The sequence below is a fragment of the Amblyomma americanum genome, chromosome 5 (genome assembly GCF_052857255.1).
Source record: "Amblyomma americanum isolate KBUSLIRL-KWMA chromosome 5, ASM5285725v1, whole genome shotgun sequence".
Lineage (NCBI taxonomy): Eukaryota > Metazoa > Arthropoda > Arachnida > Ixodida > Ixodidae > Amblyomma > Amblyomma americanum.
In genome coordinates this window covers 69,027,605-69,038,201 of record NC_135501.1, presented here as the reverse complement: position 1 = coordinate 69,038,201, position 10,597 = coordinate 69,027,605, and the positions used below count along the sequence as shown (strand labels likewise).

The 10,597-nt window shown below is 43.1% G+C and overlaps 1 long non-coding RNA gene across 1 annotated transcript in view; it reads right to left on the bottom strand.

Moving 5' to 3' along the window:
* Positions 1 to 230: 230 nt before the first annotated feature.
* LOC144134769 (uncharacterized) overlaps positions 231 to 10,597 on the bottom strand; it is a 37,675-nt gene continuing 27,308 nt past the window's right edge. Inside the window, exons 2-4 of the long non-coding RNA XR_013315248.1 lie at positions 9,286 to 9,337; positions 5,907 to 6,042; positions 231 to 370 (exon numbers count right to left, since the gene is read on the bottom strand). This is a non-coding gene — a long non-coding RNA (uncharacterized LOC144134769). The remainder of the gene's footprint in view (positions 371 to 5,906; positions 6,043 to 9,285; positions 9,338 to 10,597) is intronic.

Genomic DNA, 10,597 nt, shown 5'->3' with positions numbered 1-10,597 from the left:
GTATGTTCAGAAGTAGTTATGGGTAGCTCCATCTGTGCAGCCATTAGCTATGGTTTTCTGCTTGGCCTACTGTGCGGGTAAGCAGCTGATGTGATTTTGTTTAAACTTCGGTGTGTGATCCCATGCAGGCCAAGCATGAACTGGATTTATGTCTACTTGATGGAAGGAAATAGTTTGAGCTTACATTTTCTCGTTGAGAGTATAACTGAAAATATACAACTTACTGACTAGGTGGTGCATAATACTCGACTCTCCTTAAGCAGCCAACGCCCTCATTTTTAACAAAGTAGCATTTCATACAATAATACGGTGGGCGGTTCCCGTTCAATGAAATTCGGTACAAAACCAGCGTGCTATTGCTTCTGAGCATCTGCAAGTAAACAGCGATAGAAATTAGCGGTATGATCGGCATTGCACACCAAACTCAAAACTACACCAACCTTTGTTAACAACCTGCCGCCACATAACGTTAATGCGGCAAATGCAGTTAAAAATTTTTAGAAGAAAATTTATTTTTCTTTGTTTTGTCTCAAAAACTCAAAATATAGAAACTATGGTGACTGGTATGCAGCACATACATTTGCGGTTGGGTTGGGGGCCTGCTAAATTGCAAATCTTATAAATATGAACAATCTAGCGGCATTCCTCCACGTCGACATTTTTTAACCTTTATACGCGGCAGGTTTCGAAATGGACACACGCGTTCGCTACGGAACAGGGAGGTGACTAATAAAAGTAGGTGTGTGGCCGATCAACTTTTATTTATTAAATAGTGTTATCCTTGATGTGTAGTGTTCTGGACAAAACAAGATGAAGAGAGTAACTGTACTAAAAGATAGGCCGTCTCGGAGGCTCAGTTGTTTAAAAGCGTGGATATTGTCTTTCTAGGATACAGGAATTTGTGCGTCCTAACTGTCATAGATAATTTCGCGAGGAAGGCAGTTGACCCTATAATGTAGGCTAGACTGCAGAGACGTAGGATATTAGCATATAATGGTCAGCCTCATAGGCAGAGGAGGAGAAAAAGCAGGGAGGTTAACTGGAAGAATAAAGAGTTTGCTACCTAGCACGGGGGAAAGGGTGAGGGGATAAAAAGATGAATGAGAAAAAAGAGTAGCAGGAAATTGAATTCACTATTCGAAGTCACAGCGTTCGGTATACTCGCAGCCTATCGTGCAGGCCAGAAGTCCTCAAGAAGTGGAGCAGTACCTTGGAGGCCTTCACCGCCGACGACCGCCGCGGCCAGTGGCCGATAACCTTCGTTCCCGTCAGTGGGCGCTGTTCTAGACGCTCCAGTGCACGGCTGAGAGACTGTCTTTCGACGCTGTAGGCAGGACATTCACAACAAATGTGGGCTATAGTCTCAAAACACCTGCAGAAGGCACACTCAGGGCTATCAGCTATACCGATTAAGAACAGTAATGCTTGGCGAAAGCTACACCAAGCTCAGGCGACACAGCAAAGTTGCTTCACGTCGTGGTATGCCGGGTGGAAGCCGGAGCTTCAGATCTGGGTTTAAGGTTTTTAAACACTAATTCGAAAATTGGCCTGAATTCCACGCGGCAAACGTGATGTTCCGTGGCAGTGGTCGAAGCCTACGTGCTGCGTCGGCGCTCGAGATGGGGATGGACACACAATCGCCATCATAGTGACCATTTCGCGCGGGGTCGTCCGTGCTGTGGCCTGACAGCCATTGGTAAACAATTTCGTGCCCTTTATTGATGGCTGTGTCGTTGAGCTATCGGATTTCCGCGACCATTTGTTGATGGGACCCATGACGAAGAAAAGGTTTTTTTAAGGCTTGGAGGCCTGCCTTTGAATCCATGAAAACAGACCATTGCTGGGGTGTTTCTTCACTGATATGCTCAATGGCGACACGAGTAGCAGTAAAATCTACCCCTGTCGATGAAGTCCGGTGTGATGTTTTCACTTTCTTTACTATGGTCCTTACGGGGATGACCACGGAGCCCGAGGAACTGGAAGGGGTCACAGAGCCATCGGTGTATACCTGCAGTCGTTGTTCGTGTTTCTCATGCAAATATTCTAGAGCGGTCTGTTTTATTGCTGTAGACGATAAATCAGCCTTCTTTTTGATGCCCGGTATGGAAAGCAGCACACGATGTTGTTGCAGACGTCATAATGGAGAAGACGGCCTAGAGGCTAGTGTAAATTGAGAGGGTAGAAAGTCGCGATCGACATCAATAATTTTCGCAAACGATGTACTCGGCCGGTTAGCAGGAATACTGGCCAGATAGTGTGCGGGAATCCGAGAGAGGTGACAAATATGCGCTCCCAAGGCTTCGATTGTTACATAGGCAGTCACTGGATTCTCCTGAGCGATGAGTACTGTTGCGGCGGTAGACGCGCATTTTGGCAGTCCTAGGCACGTCCGGAGAGCTTGAGCTTGAACACTTCGTAGAGACCCTATGTTCGTTTTCCTCAAGATTCATAGTGCAGGGATACTGTACCGAAGAAATCCCCTGAATAAAGCGGTGTAAAGCTGGAGCATCGACTCCACCGGTGCTCCCCACGACTTCCCTCCGAGAAAGGAGAGAACGCGAAGGATCGATGTCACTCGCCTTTTCATGTACGAGACATGTGGGCTGCATGTTAGATTGCGATCGATGATTACTCCAAGCAAGCGATGGCTTGTTTTGTACGGTGTGTTGAGCCATTTATGCGTGCGTGGTAAAGGGACATGTTGTGTCGTGTAAAAGCAACAAGGAAACATTTTAAGTAGAAATCTCCAGGCCTTGAAGGCTTAGGTAGGCCGCAAGAATGCTTTCCGCCTTTAGAAGCTCTGCTCTAACTTGTGATTGGTAACTCCTGATGCCCGGATACAAATATCGTCCGCATAGACTGAGACTCGCGCCAGCTGTGGTAGTACATCGATAAGGCCGAAAAGCACAAGATTGAAAAGCGTTGGGCAACGTACTCCACCCTGTGGGAACCCACGGCAAGTGAATTGTGGAGAACTTGGTCGGCCCTCAGTCTGCGTAAATAGTGATCTGTTGTACACATAACTTCATATACACCAGAAAATGCGATCAACAAGTTCTGCAGCTTCCAGAGAGTCCAAATTACCTTGATGAGCGACGTTATCATACGCCCCTTTAACATCCAGAAACAACGCCGCGGTCAAGCGCTTCAGATGCTTCTGATAATGAACTGATGACGCCAGGTAAATCGCGCTATCAATAGACGAATGTCCACGCCGAAACCCGGGCATTACATCAGGGAATATTTGGTAGCGCGCCAGATACCACTTAATTCGCGTAAATACCATCCTTTCCATGAGTGTTCCCACGTAACTAGCCAATGCAATTGGACGGTACGATGCTAGATCAAGCGACGATTTTCCGGGTTTAAGGACTGGAACTAGACTACTTGAATTCCACGCGCCGCGAACTGTAGCCGCACACCATGACGAGTTGAAGTGGCCTAAAACAACACGTCTAGTCTTCTGACCGATGGTTGCAAGCGCAGAAGTATGTTTCTCCATATGGCCCTGGCGATGAAGACCGTCTCCGACCGTCTATGGCGGCGTCTTGTTCTCCATGAAGAAAAGGAGCTCCATTCGCGAATCCCTAGATCTAGGCACTTCGCAGCAATTCAGAGTCGAGGATTGGTTCCTGGGACGTGCTTTTCTTGCGCAATAGTCTTCATCAATCTCCGCTTCGCTACGTCCTTGGTGAAGTTATAGGCAGAGATATTTAACAAAACTGTCCAGCAGCGCTCTCTTTTGAAAAAAAAATGTTGGAAAGAAACTTGTAAATGTGCTCATGTCCAGGTTTTGATGAATGCGTGGACGGCACTAAAAATGCCTTAATTGGCGAAACAGCAGAAATGACAGGGTAGCTTCTCCATACCCTCTACAACATCTCATGTCTTTGTGAGCTCTATTAAGACACGTGTGGATGTTACGTGACGAGCAATTACTGCGTGCTGAGTAGCGCTGTTGATTCTGAAAGAAAACCGTAATATCACGTTGTAGCTGTTCGAGCTCAGGCTTCATTGACAGTGAACAGTTGTATTTCCTTGCGAAGTGTGATGCCTGCTAGAACAGCATATATTACACTTCTGATGAAGGGTGAGGGAGGTTAATCTATAAGATATCAGTGACTGGTTTACTAGACTTTCTCGCACAGAAGCGTCAACACTGGCTGTCAACACAGCGATATTGGAACGCTTAGAATACATTCCAGTTTTGAGATCTCCTTTGACGCCAATAAAATCGCAGTCAACAGGTCCCGTGCATGTGCTCAGATATGAATTAATCTGCAATGCCCGAGATTGAACTAGTGCTTTGCTACCGAACGCAAGAGGCGCTGAAAACTATGCTAACGAGCGTGCGTACTATGAACATTGCATGCAGAAGCTCTGCCCAGTGCCCCTAATAATGGAAAAAAGTTTTAGGCCCCTTAGCCTGCTTCATGCAACAGAGACTTGCAATGAACTTTCTTTTTACATATTTAAAAGACACTGGACATCTCGATAAGTTCTAAATTCACTTGCAGGTTACCTTCATGCATTCTTCTTGCAGTGAACTTCGTCAGCCCATTCTTCGGACTATGCATTCCATCATTCCATAGGTTACATCAATACTCGCCACTGCATCCTTAGTACCCATTTCATGGCTGCATTTTATCTTCGTTTTTTTCCACCTCTTCCACGCTGCTCTGCTTCAGTCTTTATCTCCCAAATTCCCCTCCCTACGCAGAGTAGCATGCCAGCGATATTGAAACGCCGGCTAAATTCTCTGTTTCTTCATTAAAGAGTCTCTCTCTCTCTCTGAAAACTGTCAAGAACTACTTTGAATGTTGTAATTTCATTTCCGCAGATGAGTACTCTGCCCCTGCGTGACGAATCGCACAGGATTCCCTTTATATGAGACCACAGTATAGATTCACATTCTTATTGAGTGACAGCATATTCAATCTGATGAGGTAGAAAGTCGTAGAATTTGCTGTTCACCAGTGACAAGATATTTTTCAGAACGAACGCTTGGCATGTGTGATTGCTAGCAAAGAAATGAAGCTTTATTCCCTTTATTAGACCGTTCATTATATATGAAGTTTGCGGCCACCTTCTAAAGCTGTGCATCACGATATCGACCGATGCACAGTTTTTGCACACTACTTGAGCTCAGATTAGGTAGCGGTAGTAGTGCTGGCATCTATAAACATGACTTCCACTCCTCGACTGGGATGGAAACCGTTGGTCAATCTTTACACAGCAATTGCCTGCGCGATTGTGTAGGCGGGGTAAAAGACCAGCTCAGACTTGGCCTTGGTTCTCCCTGCCTGCTGGAGGCACGGAGGCGATTTGGACTGTTTTTCCGAGTCGGGTAGAAATACTAGCGCTCGGCATGGGCTCCATCAAGGCCCATACTTTTGAAACTGAATCATCAGGCCATTCAGGCTTAGTGGCTTTGAGAGCGAATCGTTGCCCACTATGGCTGTTGCCAGTGGGTGGTCGCAGATGAGGACGGGCCCAGTATGAGCACGTGTTAACTAGGCAAATCATTAGGCAGAAAAAATCCCAAAGCCAAAATTTCGTCATGCTGCAGGATTTCTCTGTCAGTACGAAGGGTCACCCATACAGGCACGACGCGATAAATTCTAATTCCGAAAAGCTCACTACCTCGCGGGCGATAGCGCGTGGGTGTACTAAGACTTGAAGTAGACTAAATAAATATTATACCAGCCAGAGAAATAAATAAGAACCTGCACAAAGGGACAACTATATTTTTTTTCTCACGTCCCATTACTATTAATAGAAGAATATGCTCTGAGAAATTGCTTCCAGTGCCATAACATCACCACATCAAAGTTATCGGAAATCTATTCCACACCTGTGCAGAAAGGCTAGTTCTCGAATGACTACCTCGATCTCGTGATACTTACTTTACTTGGGTTTTGATAGTTGTATATATCATCAGGATTAGCCTCCTTCGGCGCTGATTGAGTTGCAGCGGTCGCAAAAAGAAGGCTTACGCTATAAACACACCACTTGAAATAGACTTTCATTGTCATCTGAGAGCTGCAAAGATATAGTTAGAAAATTATATTTTGAGAAGACTAGGAACCGACTCAGCCACTTAAACATAAAATATCAAAATTTCTTTGATTGTGTGGATTTTCGCTTGTACTGCACAACACAGCCTCAAATGACATCAAAATATATTGAGCGTCCCATGCATTCAAGGAATCTTTTTAACTCCAGGTTTGTCAACATTTATAATTAGGATTATTTCGCGAAAACATCCGCATTCCTTTGCGCACAAAGTTTTCAGATATCGCTATTAATAACCTGTCATTGTTAAACCACGAACAGAAAGTCATTCTAACTGGCAGCGAAATCCAGAAACTCTGACTTTGAAACACGTAGGAATGTTGTGTCAAAAGCACCAAAAACGAAGTTAGTGCTAAAGAATCTTTTTTCATCCGAAAGAACTTCCAGGCCGATTCAGCCAGTGGCTGATCGACACCTCAGTTTATTGATTGACTGGTTGATTGATTCACTGATTTAGTTACGGACTGACTGACTGACCAACAATGTTATTATAAAGCGAATGGCTTGAATTTTGCCACAGGGAAACATGTCCTGGCTTCATACACATATTTCAATAATAATTGATGGGTTAAGCTTTCCATTCTCTTCGTGCTACTTCAGCTTGGCTTCATTTAATTTAGAGTTTTCATTGTGAAACGTATCTTTTTGGTTCCAGTGCATTTTAATTCTGATATTCCGGGCATTGATTTGCTAATCACGTCACATATGTGTAAAACAGCCTTGACTGAAGTTCAGACTTACAGATTAGCTTGTCGGTTGCTGTCAGTTATTTGTGGCGCAATCTTGCATTCAGTATATGGTTTTTTTAACAAAGACTGGACCCAATAGTTTAAAAGTGGCTATTGGACTTAGCACAACGCTTTTGTCGGCATAGCTTTGGCGGCGGTTGAACGCATCAGAATACAGCTAAGGCGTCTTAGCTAGCAGAATGGTTAAATAATATTGAAGAGAAAACTTTAAAATTGCGATAATTAGGCTCCTTGGTGATTGAGAGGCATATACATCGTATGTAGTATCCAGTATCAGTTTTTAGTATTTCCCAAACGCTGTTAACCTCGGCGCTGTGGGCCAAGACATTTTACCGACATTTCTAAAGGAGTAGTCCCCTATTTTCTTTCCCCTGTCTCGTCTAGCAAGGTTAAGTGGAACATGAGTGCAGCGCTACAAGTTATAAGGCTGATTTATAGTGTCCAAACTTAGTCTGGAGATTTTGGGAGCGGAAAGAAATGATTCAGGGCCAAGAACAAAACGAAGCAAATAAACTAAACTAGCTGAACTAGGATTTCAGGAACGAGTATTCGAGTGAATCGCGATAACAAAGTGAGAATATTCAGTCATTGGTAAGAGAGGAGAGTGAGTGTTATACGAGGCACTGATTCAGAAACTCCATTACAATTAAGCAGGTTACACTACCACTGCTGCTCATATTGAATACTCTTCTAATTTCAGCTTGTTTTGCTTTCATAAAGGTAGGAAACAATATTTCAGAATCGTTTTTGAAGTTTTCACGAATGCTATGCGTACCTTGGCTCATAGCCATCCAGACGTTTGTGAGGATAGCATAATAATTTGAGAAAAAGCCTGCACATGCGCGTTATTTCAAACATGACATAATTTTATAGCATTAAGAATAAGCTCAATTACCACGTCTTCCATTAGTCACAGCTACAGATTCTGCTTCACGATTATATAACCAAAATTTCCTAATCAAACGTCCTAAATAGCGCCACTTTTAAATACATTGGTTTATTCCTCCCCCACTATGAGCGGTAGGTGTTATTTAGAAATATCAGGCATCAAAAACCCTTACGAATCCTGATAATTCTTAATAATATCTTGTGTTATACATTTTTGCATGATCAGAGTTACTACAAAGAAGGTTCCTGGCAATTGTGCTGTAGCTTAGCCGGATCATGGTAGGAGTCGATGTTACGCCGTAAAATAAAGCGCGCTTATAGTACAACCTAATGAGATTCTTGTTTTCATATTCATTCAAACGATTGCATCCTCATGTCTCATGCATAAGTAGGTGTCTGACGATGCAAAAGAATTATTGTTTTGTGGCAGAACGGCACCTTTTTCTGATATTTATTGCCAAGATCTATCCATAAGAGGCATAATTGCGAGCATAAAATTGAAGATCATGGCTGTGAATAAAAATTAGGCAAGTGGTTTAACTGTTTGATTCATCACAAGCACAGCAACAGCCATATGCATATTTGCACCGGATTCTGGTAGAGAAAACAACAACTTTTTGTCATTTAATAAGCAAGTCTTTGAGAAGCGTATGGGTGAAAAAAGCTGAAAGGCAAAGGCTGAAAAATCTGCCTGATAATTGCATTCTGTGGCTAGATTGCGGAAAAACGACAACAATAAGCTATTTGCTGCAGATATGATTAGAGTGTTGGGCTAAATCTATAAATTTATAAACGTAACGTCATGCCACAATCTCTTGGTGAAGTTTGTAAGCTAGACTACATGAACACGTCGAGGTCATAGGAACTGAAGATTTGAGTAAGTCGCCTTCCTTTCTTGTGCGTTCCTTGTGTGTATGCTGCGACCAACATTCTTCCGCAAAAATTCATTCAACTTTTGTTTTCACGAATACTGTTTACTGAACAGCATTTTTTTATGCAAGGAGTTGTTCATTGCTGAAAAAGATTATTTACTTCCAATGATGCAGCCGACTTTTCTTTCTGTAATTCGAACTTCTCCCGCTTTTGCTGCGTGCTTAGTCATTTTTGGAATCGAACAGAACTAAGCGCAAAAGTTAGTCTTATTTGGTGAAAACTCGATATGTATATGATATTGATCTCATCAGCAACAATGAAGCAAATAAATCACTCTCCCGCGATAAATCAAACACACAGCGGCGTATTCCTCTCCTTAAATATGGAGGAAATTTTTCAATCTCCACATTCTATACCTGAGGATAGTGTTCAAGCAATCTTACACGCTTGGCTAGTTTGATTAACTTTTGAGGAACGCAATTATTTATTTCGGTTTGAAAATACTGTTCTTTTTTTCATCGATTCATTAGATTTACATAAATTTTATATCTTTTGCCATTTGCGCCGCTTGTTTAGGTGTCGTCTAACAATTTCGCAACTTAGGGGCTTAACTGTATCTTCTAATGAATAAACAACCTGGACGACAGCGACGCCGAAGGTATAGTTTTTTTCAGCAAAAAAGATTCTGATCAACACCAACCTGTGCGGATGTGCAGGATGCGAAGTGATGTTGGCGCTCGCCGCACCCACAGCTGTCAAGGGACGCGAAGAAGTAGCTCGTTTATATACGAGAAAACAATCAACGTAGAGGCAAGGAGACGTGACGTAGACAGATGACTGAGTGAGATCGATTAGCACATGCCAGTTAAGAATATTTTTTCCAGACTTGGCCTAAAAAAATAAGACAAATAAATATATCAAATAACACAGAGGCGCAAGCTGCAGACTTGGGCCGGCAGTTTTTTTTGCGTACAAGAACTGACATCTCCAAAGATACAGCACAGCAAGATGGTCTGAAGCGAGATCCAGGAGCACCTGCGGAGGAAGAAAAACCGTTCAGGCCTGCCAACCGACACTACTCATTAGCCCGTTGATTCCTTGCTGATTCCACAGCTCGGAACGCTGTCTGCTGTTTGTTTGTGAACCATGTTTTATCGTCGTGTTCTGGCCTCCTTGGTGTGTAATAAAAGATAGTGTGTAATAAAGCGATGTGCGTTAAAGGATGATGTCTAATAAAAGATAACAGTTAAAACACTGCTCTTGAATGGCACTGGCATGAGTTAATCGTAAATGCGGAATGCACTCTTTCCAATCTTGTTGCAAGTATTTCACTCGTATGATGGCAGTACACGGTAACTACTACTTGATTTATACCGATGCCGCTTTCAGTACCTTGCTGTCTTTAGTAAACGACGGTCTCTTCCGAGGCACATACGACTCAAATATTTTTAGTGGCACTTTTTGCTTTCAATGCGTCCGTCCTGAATACATGCTCCGCAGTACCGTCCCTTAGCCAACTCGCAGGGTAAAAAGATAAAATTAAGTTTTTAAAAAATATTATTACAAGAATTGCGAACTTCCAGGGACCAGATTTTTTTCATTCATGACCAATCAAGGATTGGTGTCCTTTGGTGAAACGAAAAATAAGCAATTATTTGGAAAAATTGTTTTAATGAAGTTGGTGTGTGTGCAGTAGCCACTTTTTGGCTGTATTTTTTAATTGGCCATCTGCGGACCACAGTACAGATTTGAAAACTAAACATTTTGACAGATTTGCCTGTCTGGTTGGGTTTTAGACTTATAATAAACTGCACAACTCAAACCAAAAATTTTAACTTTAACCCAACGTTTCGAAGCCGACTCGGCTCCTTCATCAGGGGTGACTTAGGGCAGTATAAGTATGGAAGGGAGGAGGGGGGGTCAAAGGAACGACAGCTGTGACGCGAAAGGGGCGGAGGAGGCGTAGGGGGTTTAGGCTGTTAGTCACGCTTGCGCACTGCAGGGAGGGGGTG